General features: G+C 43.3%; 1 pseudogene; it reads left to right on the forward strand.

Moving 5' to 3' along the window:
* Nucleotides 1-572: 572 nt before the first annotated feature.
* LOC110127021 (aurora kinase C pseudogene) overlaps nucleotides 573-16,582 on the forward strand; it is a 36,994-nt pseudogene continuing 20,984 nt past the window's right edge.

Consider the following 16,582-nt stretch of genomic DNA (forward strand, 5'->3'; position numbering starts at 1 on the left):
GCAAGAGTACTGGTGCGGGTTGCCATTCCCTCCTCCAGGGGATCTTCCTGATCCAAGGGTGGAACTCACATCTCCTCCATTGCCAGTAGATTCTTTACCACTGAGCCTCCAGAGAAGCCCCCCTTTCTCTACATATGTGCATACAGCATATATTTATGTTCAAATCGCTATTTGGTATTTTTTTATCGATATGTTCATGAATAAAGTCAGGGTAATAAATTCTGGTAATCAAGTAACATGAAATTGGGGGATGGTTTTTTTTTTCTTCATTTAGCCTTATATAATTTCCATTTTGAGAGTTACTTGCTGTCTTTAAAATAAAATTTTTTAAAAACTCATTTTGAACCAGTAAAAAACTATTCTTTTCTGCCTAATTTATAAATATGCCAATCTGTTTTTACCACAACTTATTGCAAAACAGCTGACTATATTAGCAAACATGTAAATCAAATACTATTACTGCTTTCAGTTGTGGCGCACTGGCTTAGCTGCCCTGTGGCATGTGGGATCTTCCCAGATGAGGAATAGAACCTGTATCCCCTGCATTGGCTGGCGGATTCTTTACCCCTGAACGACCAAGTAATGGAGGAATTGGCAGATGCTCTGACCTACTGCCATGAAAAGAAGAAGATTCACAGGGATATTAAGCTGGAGAACCTACTACTGGGGCTCATGCGTGAGATGAAGATACAGACTTTGGCCGGTCTGTGCACACACCCTCTCTAAGGAGAAAGATGATGTGTGGGATGCTGGACTACTTGCCCCCAGAAATGACTGATAGGAGAACATACAATGAGAAGTGGATCTATAGTGCCTAGGGGTGCTCTGCTATGAGCCTCTGGTGGGAAATCCACCCTTTGAGAGTGCCTCCCATAGTGAGACCTACAGCTGCATCCTCAAGGTAGATGTAAGATTTCCTGCATCGATACCTTTGGGGACTTGGGACCTCATCTCCAGGCTTCTCAGATACCAGCCCTAGGAGTGGCTGCTCTTGGCCCAGGTCTTGGAGCAGCCATGGGCCTGGGCTCACTCTTGGAGATGCTGCCCTGGCTGCTCAAAAGGCTTCCTTAGCCCTGCCCACCCCTATTCCTTGGTGAATGCTTGTGGAACACCTGCTCTGGTATTGCATCTGTCTTTTGTTTCTTTGCTTGTGAGATGCATCATGCTAGTTAATAAGGGCTTCCCTTGTGGCTCAGTTGGTAAAGAATTCACCTGCAATGTGGGAGACTTGGGTTCAATCCCTGGGTTGGGAAGATCCCCTGGAGAAGGGAAAGGCTACCCACTCCAGTATTCTGGCCTGGAGAATCCCGTGGACTGTATAGTCCAGGGGGGCCCCAAAGAGTCAGACATGGCTGAGCGACCTAGATTACTTCTTTTCAGGTAGAGTTGCATCAACTAGATTGATTACCTTTGTATCTATCACACACTGCAAAATCTGATACTTAGCCTTCAAAGCAGGAGCACCAGGAGAGAGAAACTCTCTGGATCTGGCTGCTTCCTCTGCATTAAAATCTTCCTTTTCAACAACCCACATGATGTAACCATTGACTCCAGATGGTCTGCCTACAGAATGCCGTTGATCTCCTGAGCATTAGCAAGCAGGTGACAACACTGAATGCGCCTAAATCTCTAGATTTCAGATGAAAAGAATGTCATCAGGAGTATGGTGTGCAAGACAGATGTGACATGGGTTTTGAAAAATAAACACCCGACAAGTACTCATGCATGAAAAATTTGTAAATAAAAGAACCTCACATATCCTCAGCTTAAATAGTCATTGTAACAGCTGTTTTTTAAAAACATCTTGGTGGATTAGAAATGCAGAATCCTCTTTACTTGGCAAGAACTGTTTGTAACAACTCTTCTCTGAGGACAGAGCCTAGGATTTTAACAGTCTGCATGTTAGGAGGTCAACTATCACTGTGGGGTCAGCAAAGGATTTCTGGCATTTTGAATATATTGGCTTCATTTGGAAGAAAGGTTATGTCAGCATTTTCTCTAAGGGGTTTTGAAGGTTTAGCGTGGAGAGTCTATACTCAATTTTGCCCAGCAATGGGGTTATAGTGGAGAAATATAACCCTCAGTACCTTATTAAAGTCAACATTTGCTATTAAGAGTAACACTTGCCAAGTTATAATAATGTTCAAAGGCATTATTTATTTATTCCATGGGTGATGATCGAGCAATTTCTGTATGTCATGTGCTGGCCAGTGAGTAGTCTGCAGAGATAAGATGTGGCCGCTTGCCCTCAAGGAACTCAGGATGTAGTGGTAAAAACAGACCTTAAATGAATGATGCCCCTGCTGTGGTGCAGTCCAAGTGTCAAAGAGCGCAGCGAAGAGAGCTGTTTATGTGGGAGAACTGGGGGATACAGGTGTCTACGTATAGCATCTTTCAGAACGTTATCAGTCAGGGAAGGCACAGCTAGGATGCTCCCCTGAAAATCAAGCAGCACTGTGAAGAGGTGGAGTGGCTTCAGCGTCATCACAGGCAGAGAGGTAAATAAAAGATGAGAAACGGCAAAAGCCTGGGGGAAAGGCAGTCACCGCTGGGGGCATCCCAGAGAGGAGAGGGAGTGGTGAGGTCCAGTGAAAGCCGGGATGTGGAGAGACTCACGCAGGAGGCTGGGGATGGGCAGGGGGCGCTGAGTAGTCTGTGTCTGTGTTTCTATTTCTTCTGAAAGAAGGCAGCAGGACCACCCACGGTCAGGAATAGGAGGTCAGTAGAGGGATAAACAGACGGAAAAGCAAGCCTGGGGAGCTGGTGAGAAAGGAGCGCTGAGAGATACAAAGTCGCAGAGACCCTGAGAGGTCACTTCTATGGAGGAAATGTAGTCAGACCACCTGTAGAACGGCCATAGTGATGGCCGCATTGTATTCAGAGGACACGTTTCTTGTCTTTCGTATCAGAAGCATTCAGCATTTCTGACTCCTTTCTCAACATGTTTCTGTTCCGTTAAAGTGTACTCTGGCCTCGTGGCCCACTCCTTCTCAGTGTGTTGCTTCCCTGCGCAGTCTTGAAACGCTGAAGTTCCTTAGAGTCTGGTACTTTCTAGTAGTGTGTGCTCAGCATGCTGAGTCGCTTCAGTCGTGTCAGACTCTGTGACACTGTGGACCGTCACCCGTGAGACTCCTCTGCCCACGGGACTCTCCAGGCAAGAATACTGGGGTGGGTTGCCATGCCCTCCTCCAGGGGATCTTCCCGACCCAGGGGTCGAACCCGAGTCTCTTACGGCTCCTGTATAGTCCGGCAGGTTCTTTACAACTAGCGCCACCTGGGAAGCCCGTAGACTCCCTACTCCACGTGCAATTTTCTGAAAGCTACAGTTTCAGGCAAAAAGCCTCCTGAAAGCCCTTCCTGACTTATCTCATTCAAACTAAATTATGTCACTCCTGTGCTAGATAAGAAAACGAACACACTTCCAGATGTGTAGAAAGCTCCTGATCTTTTCCTGAGCTTTGACCCTCCTGCATTTCTCCCAACACTGCCTTCTCAGGCTCATCTCAGAAAATACCCCCACCCTCCAGTACCCTTTGATGCCAGGGGCCTCTAAGTTCTTCCAAACGTTGCCACCAAGATCTTGGCTTTCCATGCCCAATGAAGCCACACAAAAAACACGGAAACAGAGTTTGGAGGAAATACGAAGGAGGCTTTAATCCTCAGCCGGCAGAGAGGGGAACACAGGAAGTTCGTGCCTCAAGAGCCGTGCCCCGTCCTCCATGAAAGTCCCAGGGCTTATGTAAGATGAGGGCTTGCACTCTGGGTCCATGATGAGGATCAAAGGTGCTAGCATCTTCATCCCTTCCTCTTGCACACTTCCAAGAACAATCACAAGCCAGTGTCAGGTAGCCTCTGGCAGCAGCCCGATAGTTGGGCCCATCGTCTTTTGTGCATTGTACTGAGTGAGGCCTTCTTTCTGTAAAAAGAAAAAACCTAGGAGGAGTGGTCTTCAAAGAGAGTGCTGTCAAGGTGAGCAGCAAATACAGGATGCAATTAGCACAGAGTCAAAGGCTAATAGGTACAACTTGTAGCTCATGCAGAGTTCAGTTCAGTTCAATCACTCAGTCGTGTCCGACTCTTTGCAACCCCATGAACCACAGCACGCCAGGCCTCCCTGTCCATCACCAACTCCCGGAGTTTACCCAAAATCATGTCCATCGAGTCGGTGATGACATCCAGCCACCTCATCCTCTGTTGTTCCCTTCTCATCCTGCCCACAATCCCTCCCAGCATCAGGGTCTTTTCCAGTGAGTCAACTCTTCATATGAGGTGGCCAAAGTATTGGAGTTCCAGCTTCAGCATCAGTCCTTCCAATGAACATCCAGGACTGATCTCCTTTACGATGGACTGGTTGCATCTCCTTGCTGTCCAAGGGACTCTCAAGAGTCTTCTCCAACACCACAGTGCAAAAACATCAATTCTTCGGTGCTCACCTTTCTTCACAGTCCAACTCTCGCATCCCTACATGACCACTGGAAAAACCATAGCCTTGACTAGACGGACCTTTGTTGGCAAAGAAATGTCTCTGCTTTTTAATATGATGATTTTGGAGTCCCCAAAAAAATAGTCTGACACTGTTTCCACTGTTTCCCCATGTATTTCCCATGAAATGATGGGACCAGATGCCATGATTTAGTTTTCTGAATGTTGAGCTTTAAGCCCAGTTTTTCATTTTCCTCTTTCACTTTCATCAAAAGGCTTTTTAGTTTCCTCTTTGCTTTCTGCCATAAGGGTAATGTTATCTGTATATCTGAGGTTATTGATATTTCTCCCAGCAATCTTGATTCCAGCTTGTGCTTCTTCCAGCCCAGCGTTTCTCATGATGTACTCTGCATATAAGTTAAATAAGCAGGGTGACAATATACAGCCTTGACATACTCCTTTTCCTGTTTGGAACCAGTCTGTTGTTCCATGTCCAGCTCTAACTTACAACCTGCATATAGGTTTCTCAAGAGGCAGGTCAGGTGGTCTGGTATTCCTTTCTCTTTCAGAATTTTCCACAGTTTATTGGGATCCACACAGTCAAAGGCTTTAGCATAGTCAATAAAGCAGAAGTAGATGTTTTTCTGGAACTCTCCTGCTTTTTCGATGATCCAGCGGATGTTGGCAATTTGATCTCTGGTTCCTCTACGTTTTCTAAATCCATCTTGAACATCTGGAAGTTCACGGTTCACGTATTGCTGAAGCCTGGCTTGGAGAATTTTGAGCATTACTTTACTAGCATGTGAGATGAGTGCAATTGTGGGGTAGATTGAGCATTCTTTGGCATTGCCTTTCTTTGGGATTGGAATGAAAACTGACCTTTTCCATGCAGAATTAGGGGGCAGAAAAGCAGATTTAGTTACAGACTACAGATTGGGAAAAGTGAAAATGATAAAACCAGGAAGAATCAGGCCTGCTCACTGTTCCCTTTATCTTCTTCATTCTCAGGAAAGAAAAGGAAAATTCATTGTTCTTTTTTTCCTTTTCACTGCAACACAAAGTACCATTTTAGTGGCCACCCAAGCGCCTTTCCACCCCTGAGCTTCCACCTAGGACACTCTGCCCTCTGCCTGCCTGCCTGCTTTACTTCTGTGCAGCTCTCAGCCCAGGGTGTCCTCTTCATAGCATCTTCTCTGACACGAACTCAATAAATGAGGCCTTTCCTGTATTCTTTCTATGATCATCTCTCATCTGTGCAATGGCGGGCTTCTCCATCCCACGAGGTTGTCAGAAACGTGTGTTTGTTCACCACTGAAGCTCCCGTCCCAGCACACCATTCCCAGCACAAAGTGAGTGCGCAGGAATATTTTAAAGGAACAAGAAAAGGAGAAAAAGAGGGAGAGAAAGAGAGACAGGGAAAAGAAAGATGAGAAGAAAGAACCAAACAGATATCGTAGGTCAGATAAGTTCGGCTCTGATCAGACAAGCTGAGAGACCAGGGAGCCCTGATGAGTCAAAGTCAAAGTTGTGAGTTCAGTCGCTCAGTCGTGTCCGACTCTCTGTGGCCCCATGGACTGTAGCCCACCAGGCTCCTCTGTCCATGGGATTCTCCAGGCAAGAATACCGGAGTGGGAAGCCCAATGAGCCAAAGTTGGGAGGAGATTAAAGTAAGTAAAAGAAAGGATGAAGGGATTTACAGGAGCAAGAGATATTTTCCTTCATGGATGGGGGTTCATTATTCACTAGATTTGATTATTCCAGGATCTTGCAGAATGCCTGGTTAATGACTTCCAGAAAGGTATGGAACTGAAATTAAATGATGTGCACATTTCATTTGTCCTTGTCTATAGGGAGCTAGATTATTTTAGTTTTATGTTTCCCTGAGGGATGTTACTAAGTCACTAAGCATTGAATGATGGGACTGTAGGGACAGAGCATGTTTGCTCATGATGGTGAAGTGTGTGGCCCAGAAAACAGTATCACAGTTTGCTTGAAGAAGACTCTCAGATGAGTCGTCTGGGCCAGGTTGATAACTGCACCCTGCAGTCCGAACCCAAACAGCATCACCTCTTGGAATAATTCTCTAAGCTTGCCTGCCATCTAATCTGGCAGTGTATTAGAGATGGAATTCCAGAGACTTCAACAGCTCTGAAGGAGAGAGAAGGCAAGGAAAGAAGCAAGTGAGACTGAGTAGGGCCAGTTCGAGGCTTTGATGATGTCGCGCTTCTGTTTCAGGGCCTCCCCAGCGGCTCAGTGGTGAAGAGTCAGCCTGCTAGTGTGGGAGATGCGTGTTCGATCCCTGGTTCAGGAAGATCCCCTGGAGAAGGGAAGGGTTACCCACTCCAGTATCCTTGCCTTAGGAGTTCCACAGACAGAGGAGCCTGATGGGCTACAGTGCGTGGGGTCTCAAAGACTCAAATATGACTTAGAAACTAAACAATTTCTGTTTCACCATGAAAATGATGGAAAAGCAAGATCTGACACTCTGTGATCAGACCCTGTGATCAGACACCTAAATACTGTAATAAGTGCATAGTACTTAGCCTAAAGTTTTTCTTATTTCTACCAGGTAAAATATGTGACTTCTCACTTTATCCTTCTCTTCCTTCCTTCATGGACTATATTCTCCAACACAATTATCTTCCTTATTGACTCACCTATGGGAGGGCTGTCATTCGGAGCGACAGCGACAAAGTATGTGCTGTTCCATCCCAATTCTAATGTCATATTAGCATTTAGCTATTATTAATGCAGCCACATCTATTTTCTCCCTCCCACTTAAAGGAAGTCTGAAAGTCAGGTAAAGGCTGACATTTCAGGCAGATGTGTTGCCCAAAATAAAATCTGATTCTCTGAGAGTCAAATTATCAGATTGGGTTCATTAAGACCTCTCTGTTACCAAGAAGGAGGGGAGGAATGGGCTGGGGGTGGGATATGATGACATTTCATAAAATTTCTTCTCAAACTTGGGAGTTTGGGAGCAGGAGGCTCTTGTCATGTTAAATAGGAGATATCTTCAAGTCAAAAAAAAAAAAAGGCAGAGAAAAATAAAGATGGAATAATTTTGGAATCAAGCTTATCTTCACATTTTAAATAAGCTTTTAAACTTGCTGGCACACCACAGTTTACACCCACTGACATGTCACTGCCCACATTTCTCTGCATTTTTTATTTCTAAGAGCAGATTCAAGAAGCCACAACTTACAAAAGTAGCAACTAAAGAGTTTATTATATTTTTAATTCTGTGCTAGCGATGATGTTTTATTTTTAAGACCAATAGATAATTTAAAATAAAGTATTATAAAAATAGAAACAGAATTAACGTGTATAGGTATGGAATAGTTTGGGCATGGTTTTGCCTAAGTTTTTTTTTTTTTTTTAATGTCTGTATGCGTGAAAGAGAAATAGAGACAAAGACTGAGACTAGATGGACTTTCAATTTTAGTCACTCAGTAGTGTCTGACTCTTTGTGACCCCCATGGACTGCAGCAAGCCAAGCTTCTCTGTCCTTCACTGTCTCCCAGAGTTTGCTCAAACTCATGCCCATTGAGTCGATGATGTCATCCAACCATCTCATCCTGTGTCATCCCCTTTTCCTCCTGCCCTCAATCTTTCCCAGCATCAGAGTCTTTTCCAGTGAGTTGGCTCTTCGTATTGTGTGGCCAAAATATTGGAGCTTCAGATTCAGCATCAGTCCTCTAAATGAATATTCCTGGTTGATTTCCTTTAGGATGGACTGGTTTGATCTTGCTGTCCAAGGGTCTCTCAAGATTGATGCCAAAACTATGCTAAGAGATTAGGTCTTGAATATGTAGCACTGGCACAGAATAAGATTTCACAGAATATTAGTTTTTATTTTAAAAATTTTATTTGGCATTACTAAAAATAATTATTCTTTAGTAATCCAGAAAAAGTACTGTTCAGCTTGAAGTGTTTTTATTTGCTACTTTATTATTTGGTCTAATATTCAATCTAATATTTGGGTTCTTACCCTGTTAAAAGACACTGTGCTAAACTGTGGGGATAAAAAAAAAAAAAAAACTGCTTATTCCAAGCAGTTCTGATCCCTCAGTGTCAACTGGGCGACAGAGAAGCAGGCTGCAGCGAGGACAACTGGGGTCGGTGATGCTGCTCCCGTGATATCCGCTGGGCTGAAGAAGGATCGTGGAGAAAAGACCTTGAGTTGGACTTGAAAAATGGATAGGAGCTTTCCAGGGAGGCAGGAAGAGGGGTGTGTTCCATTCAGAAGACCCAACTTGTGGAAAAGCCCTAAGTGGAGAAAAGTATGGTGCTCACAGAGAATCAGGGTTCAGGCTCAAGAAGCAATGGGGAAAATTGCGGACAAAGTGGCTAAAGGACATTTATCCTGTGCCAAAGAGTCTTGTGCCCCTGGTGGCTCAGTGGTAAAGAATCTGCCTGCCAAAGAAGGAAATAGGACACGTGGGTTTGATCCCTGGGTCAGGAAGACCCGCTGGAGGAGGAAATGCCGACCCAGTTCAGTGTTCCTGCTGGGACCATCCCAAGGACAGAAGAGCCTGGTGGGCTACAGTTCATAGGGTCTCAGAGAGTTGGAAACGACTGAGCAAACAGTCCTGAGAGAATGGGGATGACTTGATCTAGTTCCTTATCAAGAAAATAACTTGAGTGATTAGAAATGAAACTGCAGTGGGAAAAAGATTGAAAGCAAGAAATTAGAGAAAGACACGGACTTCTGATTCAAAATGGAATTACTCCCAGTGCTGACAAAGTGGCAAAAAGATAAAAACTTACATAAATACATAGTAGCACTGGGAATCTTGCAGTGATTCTAATCAGAATATCAGCATAGGTTTTATTTTCTGAATCTTTGAAGTGTGACATATATGGTTAAATACCTGCCTAAGATTCACCTGGACTTCCCGGGTGGCTCAGTGGTAAAGAATTCACCTGCAACGGAAGAGACACAAGTTCGATCTCTGGGTCAGGGAGATCCCCTGGAAGAGGAAATGGCAACACTCCAGTATTCCTGCCCGGAAAATTCCAAGAACAGAGGGTCCTGAAGGCTGCAGACCATGGTGTCACAAAAGAATCGTACTGGACTTAGCAACTAAACAACAAAATCAGAGTCTAAGTGGGGAAATGGGACTAGTTTTTTATGTTTCAACAAAGAGAGTTTAATAGAAAAAAGGGAATTAGACACACATAGATGACGAGACCATGGGGAGAGGAGTTTGGTAGCACCCTGCAGTGAGAACCAGCTGCTGGGCACGTGGGCAGAAGTGGGAACACAAACACGCCTCCCAGGGGAGCTGGGGATACAGAGCACACAGCCAGGTGGGATTACACCAGAGACCAGGATGGGGTCACTCTCTCACTGTCCCCTCCAGCGCCTTAGAAAGGATCTGGGCTTCTCACTCTGTCCTCCTCTGACTTTTCCTCAGTGCCTGGCCATGGGGGTTGGGTAGACGAGATGTGGATATAGACGGGAGATGCAAATTCTCTGGGGTCTCTTCTTATAAGGACCCTAGTTCTGTGGGATCCAGGCATCACCCTCTTGACCTCCTTTAACATTAATGACTTCCTCAGGGGCCCCTTCTCCAAATACAGCCACACTAGGTATTAATACCCTACATATTTGGGGGAGACACAAACATTCAGTACATAACACAGTTAAAGCAAAAGCAGTGTTCCCCAATGAATTCAGAAAGTATCTAACTTAGAAATTCAGATGCCAAAAGTAATTTCAGTTTTGCCTTGTTGAACTTTACCATTTGATATTGGAACACATTTTTAAATAAATGTGTTTATAATATTAAAAAGAAAAGAAATTCAGATACCCAAATCATCCAATTAGTTAGAGCACAGTAACTCTAGTATTACAATCAAAGATTACTACAGGTAAGTTTATCCCAGCATTGTTCAGATTAAGAACTTCACAACTCCAAGCTGTGATAAAATCATGCTTTGTCTGTCTTCAAATAGAAATGTCCTCTGTCTTTGGACAATGACAGAGATAAGGATTTGCGGATCAACAAGGGAAGTACGGTTTTTCACCACCTTGACGACTGCCTGCATTGGCCTTGGAGCTGCCGAGTTGCCTAGGGTGAGTGTCCTAGGTAACTGGTGCTGCATTGCAGGCGTTTGTCCCGTCAGTAGGACACTTCATTTCTGCTGACGTTACTCATGGGTAAATGCTTTAACCTGTTATCAGCACTTGGCGCATATTGTTCCACTTAAATTGCACTTATTCGTATAAGTAATGGATTTGGTGGCTTGGCATATTAGCTATTAAGCAAGAATCTGTAATTTCTAATAAAAGAAGTATAAAGGCCAGTTAATTACAGATTAAATAATCTAGCAGCAAATCACTTTACGTTGAATTTGGGATTTCTGTGTTAAAAATGGAACTTAGTATTATACAGAAAGAGTCATTCTCAAGGTGATTGGGTTTTTTTTTAAAAACACAATTTTTTCCTCTTAAAGGTCAGAGATCTTCATTTATTCTTTCTTTATCCCTGCAGGCAAATCCCTGATCCAGGCTTTAGTCATCTCTAGCCTGGATTACTTTAGAACCTTCTGTACTACAAAATTAGCACTGGCTCTCAGGATTTTTTTTTTTTTTTAAATCACTGTTAAATGCTGCCTGTTTATTTTTTTTCCAGTTAAATGTATTATTCAACTTTAAAACCCATGTCCCTTTTCCATGACAAATGCTACCTAAATCTGCTTGTTCATACCAATATTATTTTTCTAAAAAGTGAACAAGAATTTTAATCTACCCATAAAATGTTCAACTTTTTTTTTCCTTTACCATCTTTTCATCCAAAATAAAATAGCATTTGGAAAACTAGAGAACACATAGATTTCATTCATCTGTCTGTTAATTTATCCACTCAATACATCTTTATCAAGTGCTCACTAAGCTTCTACACAGTGTTACAGGAAGGAAGAGTAGAATGCTGAACAAGACAGACATGAATCCTGTTCTCGGGGAAAGTACCATCTCCTTGGGAAGAACAGCTTCACAAATCACTGCAAGTGTATTGAGTGTGTAATAGAAAATGTTATGGGTATTTTGGGAGGATATCACAGACAAACCTAACCTTCTTTAAGGTCTCAGCCTTGTCATCTGATGTGTATGAGTCAGGATGAATTATTTACACTTTCTAACATTTAATTTTCTAATCTATAAATGAGATTAATGTTTTACAGTGTCCTAATGAGAAGTAAGTCATATATCCTGTGAAATCACCCATCTATTACTGGATAGACGGTAATAAAAATAACTAACATTGATTAAGTGAGCACTATATATCTGGCATAATTTTATATGTATTGAGTCATTTAATACACAAAACAACCCTCTGAGTTTGGGTTACATACTGTCCTTTTCCTCATCTATAAATCTACAAATTTACAGATGAGCAACCTTGGACACAGAGAGTTAAGGTGTTTATCTAAGTCATCAGATAGAGCAAGTGGAGGACGTGGGAATCCCACCCATGCTCACGACCCTGCTCTCTGTCACCAGCGGCACTTGAATTCTCGGGGAAGCAGACTGCCGCCCCCAGGGCAGCTTTATTCAAGAAGCTGGGAAGACTCAGTGATGATCAAGGACAATGTGGGTCCTCAAGGGGTCCCCAGCTGTCCAGGAGCAAGCAGTGTGCTGGCTTACTCACCTGTCTTTAAAAGATACTCATTGAACTTTAGGTTTCTGATGCCTTAATTCCTGGAAGCTGAGACAGTAAGTTTATGACTTTCTCTAGTGGGATTCTTTGTCTGTTGTTCTGGGGGTTCTCACTGTGGAAATGAGAATCTGTTTATGCTGTAGACATCATTTCATTCTGGGAGTGATATTCTAGATGAGGCTGAAGTAGTGCAAAGGCAAACATTTCAGCCTGAGGTGCTGTTTGGCCTGGACGAAGCAGGGCTATCACCGAACCCTTTCGATGGGCGAGTAAGGGCCGGGAACCAGGCTGATTCCACGCTTAAGAATATTTTGGGCTGAAACTTTCACGGGACAGGTAAGAGCTTGTGTGTGGGCATCCTCTTACGGGAGAATGACTGGCCCCATGGGATGCAGACTGCTTTGTGGGCACTGTGTGGGCAGGAGCCCTGCCAAGTGGACTTGCTCCAGGGATAGGAACACTCTCCATCTGTGCTGTTTACTGTGTAACCGCTCGTCAGATGTGGCAACTGAGCAGCTGATACGTGGCCAGTGGGATCAAAGAACTGATGACTTAAGCTGTATGCATTTATTAATTTAAATAGACACATGTAGTAAGTGGTTTCTGAACCACACAACGCAGTTCTAGACCAAGGTTCCCAAGTTTCAAACTTTTCTGTGCTGGGAGACAGATGAAGAGAAGGGGATTGAGGAAGAACACCCTGGCCCAAGGAGCTGGACCCCAGCATCTGAAGGTGAAATAATATCAAGGCCAATCTTCTCAAGTGTGCCCATCCACAGTGTCTTTGGCATCTTGGGTATTTTTTTTTTTTCACTGAAGCCCTAAGCCAAGAGAAGTCCTAACCATCCCACAGGTTCCATAGTTAGGTCCAAACAGTGCAGTTATGTTCACAGGACACTCAACAAATGTTCCTGTGCTTCCTTCAAATATTTATACTGTGCAAAGGTGCCCTGGAGAGTGGGCTGTAATGCCTGGAGAGAACCGTGAAGCTGGGCCAGGAGATCCCCAAGCAAGTGTTAACAGTTTCACAGAATATGAACATCGGATGTGTTCACTCCAGGCCACGTTGGGACAAAACTAAAACCAGGACACCCTGCTCCCATTTAAGTGAACAAGCATCTCTTCGTCATGACCGTACAAGCGCTACTACCTTGACACTGCCACTTCATCACTCTTGTGTGCATGCTCAGTCAGTTGTGTCTGACTCTTTTGTGACCCCATGGACAGTAGCCCACCAGGCTCCTCTGGCCATAGGGACGCTCCAGGCAAGAATACTAGAGTGGGTGGCCATGCCCTCCTGCAGGGAATCTTCCCAACCCAGGGATTGAACCTGTGTCTCCTGCATCTCCAACATTGGCAGGTAGGTTCTTAACCATTAGTGCCTCTTCTTCCTACATAAAAAGTGTTAAGATGCTCAACTAACAGATCACCCCTGCTTTCTGGCAGCATCCAATCCAAAATTAAATTAATTTCCTGACATTCTCCCCCAAAATCAAAACTTCAAACCAAATGACAAGCCACCCCCACATGCTTCTCGAGCCACCCAGTGGTTCCTCATGTTGTGGGGGCAAGTGGCTGCAAGAGTATTCCTGGTTGTCTCTGGGCATGGATATATCAGGATGGATTCTAACATTTTATGTAACGTGACATTGTGGCCCACCTTGCCATGCAATGCAATGGTGTCCTGCAGCCTTTAAGGATAAGTAGGAAGCCTTAGACATCATTAACCATTCACTATACCCCCACGCAATCCTGATTGATTCTCCAAGGAGACAGGATGGAGCAAATGCAACAAGGAATTAATCTAAGGGTGATTTCGCTCAGGAAATTGTGAAGAATACAAAGGGATTTGATGCTATAGAATGAGACTCTTTTCAGTCCGTAAAATTGCAACCTTGTGAAGTAGATTATCATTTCACTTAACGGTTTCAATTAAACAAAGGAAGTTTTCCTCTTTCGGATTCCGCTGGTCCCCACTGATGTCTACCATTCTTATCTACACATACTGGGTGAGTTTCAGAACCCTGACACTAATGAGATTCTAGATCCCAGTTTTAAAAGAGATTAAACCACAAACACGGGGTGTCAAACCTTATGCTTTTGATCTTATTTTGGATATAATAGGTTCCTTTCCCTCCCTTTCCTTTCGTTAGGGAAGGTTGTCTTTGCAACGCCACATTTTTACATACATTAAGGGAGAGGGGTTTGGGAAAGAATGGATACATGTATATGTATGGCTGAGTCCCTTCACCATTCACCTGAAACTATCACATTATTAGTTGGCTATCCCCCAATAAAAAATAAAAAGTTTGCAGTTTGAAATTTAAAAAAATGAAAAAGATATTCTGAGTCTTCTTTCTAGAAGGCCAGAACTTTTTCACAAATAGAAAGTTTGCATGAAACTGTTGTTTGAAGGAAGCAAATGGAACAGTAAACCTGGCTCATTAAAATGTGCAAAATTCCATCTAAATGGGCAGCAGGAAACATACACAGGCCATATGAACAGATAAGCCACAACTAAAGAAAGAAAGTGATGTTTTGCCTGCATTGGTACACTGCAAATTCAAATTGATTAGCCGTATCCTGTCAAGAAAATGGATTGAACAGATCAATAAATTTTACGCATAGAATTGACTCAACTAGCATCATGGTGAAGGCACAGTTTGTTACAGAAACTTGCAAATGCCTGGACCTCACAACAGAATAGTCAGTGGGACCGTCGATCAAGTGTTAGTTGCTCAGTCGTGTCCGAGTCTTTGTGACCCCATGGACTGTAGCCCACAGGCTCCTCTGTCCATGGGGATTCTCCAGGCAAGAATACTGGAGTGGATTGCCTTTCCCTTCTCCAGGGGATCTTCCCCACCCAGGGTTTGAACCCAGATCTCCCACATGGCAGGCAGATTCTTTACCAGCTGACCCACCAGGGATGCCTGTATCCACTTACAATTCTCTCTGGTCACAGGGATCTTTTGCTAAAACCATATCAGAAAGGTAGATAATTCACTTCAGGCTAAGGAGAAGCTAGCTGTCATTCCATTAAGACATACTCAAATTAATTAGCAAAAAAAAAATCACTTTAGACATTATAGTCATGGTTTTGATGGTTTACATCAAAGCAAAAGGATGATATGCTTAGTCAAACAAACAGAAAGTCATTCCTGACTGAATTCTCCAGAGTCGCTGACCATTCCTCCTGCTGCCCCTGAGTCACAGAGATCATGTGGAGGGCTCTCATCTAGCTAAAGATGCTGCAAAGCTCAGATAACACTTTGAGACCCAGGTGGCCACCTTCCTAAAGGGATTAATAAGAAGGTAAGTTCTACTAATTAAGGTCCATAGGAATTCTTGCTCAGCTAGACAACTGAGTCTACAGAGTTTCAACCATGCCTTTGGGCAAAGGGAAAGCTTGATTTGAGGAAGGAACACAAATCAGTTTCCTCCAGGATGGACCATTGACTGGTTTTCCTTGGACTCAGTGCTGCCTCAAATGGAGCCATGGTGAAGAAGAAGCAATGTTTCATGCAAAGTTATCTCTGCATCAGTGCTCGGCATTTTTTAATGCATGCACTACAGGCCTGGTGTGCTGCAGTCCATGGGGTGGCAAAGAGTCGGACATGACTGAGTGACTGAACTGAACTGAAAAAGTGATGGGCCTCCCTGGTGGTAAAGATTCTGCCTGGCACAATGCAGGAGACCCGGGTTCAATCCCTGGGTGGGGAAGATACCCTGGAGAAGGAAAAGGCAACCCACTCCAGTATTCTTACCTGGGAAATCCCAGGGATGGAGGAGCCTGGTGGGCTACAGTCCATCAGCTCACAAAGAGTAGGTTAGCAACTAAACAACAACAGAGAAGTCATGCTGAGTCTATTCTTCCTCAACTACAATAGCCAACCTTCCTATTTGCAATTTACTTTACACAAATAGAAGTTTACTAATTTAAAAAAATTTAATTCTGTTGAAATGTTTTGGAAAGTGCTAAGAAAAATTGTATGACCATCACTGGAAATTAATTCAAAGAAAATAATTAATAATCAGAAATGTCTTTCTCTCAACATTCCAGAAATACCCCACAGATGGAGGGAGCACAGCAGGCTTTGTCCCATCTCAGGAGTAAAGATGGGCCAAAATAAATGTTACTGATACTTACGTTATTTATTTGGAAGGCGGGAACATAGATGAAGTATAAATAAAGTAAACCATTTGAAGAGACTCTTTAAACAATGTTACAAAGACAGGGTGGTGAAAGAAAAATTTCACATACTGCCCAAAATAAGCCAAAAAATGATTCAGCAAGTTTGAAGCCAAGATTGTAAGTGACTTTATATAATTTAATGAAATTTAAATACAGTGGAAGGGTAAAGCTTTGTTACTCAACTGCCTATTTCAACATTTTAAAGTATTGAGTGAGAAAAAATAAAAAGTCCACAATGACCTTGCTTAGGTGTTAATCTTGAGTTTCCTATTAAATTAATGGGTGACTATTATTTATTTGC

The sequence above is a fragment of the Odocoileus virginianus genome, chromosome 22 (genome assembly GCF_023699985.2).
Source record: "Odocoileus virginianus isolate 20LAN1187 ecotype Illinois chromosome 22, Ovbor_1.2, whole genome shotgun sequence".
NCBI classification, from domain to species: Eukaryota; Metazoa; Chordata; class Mammalia; order Artiodactyla; family Cervidae; genus Odocoileus; species Odocoileus virginianus.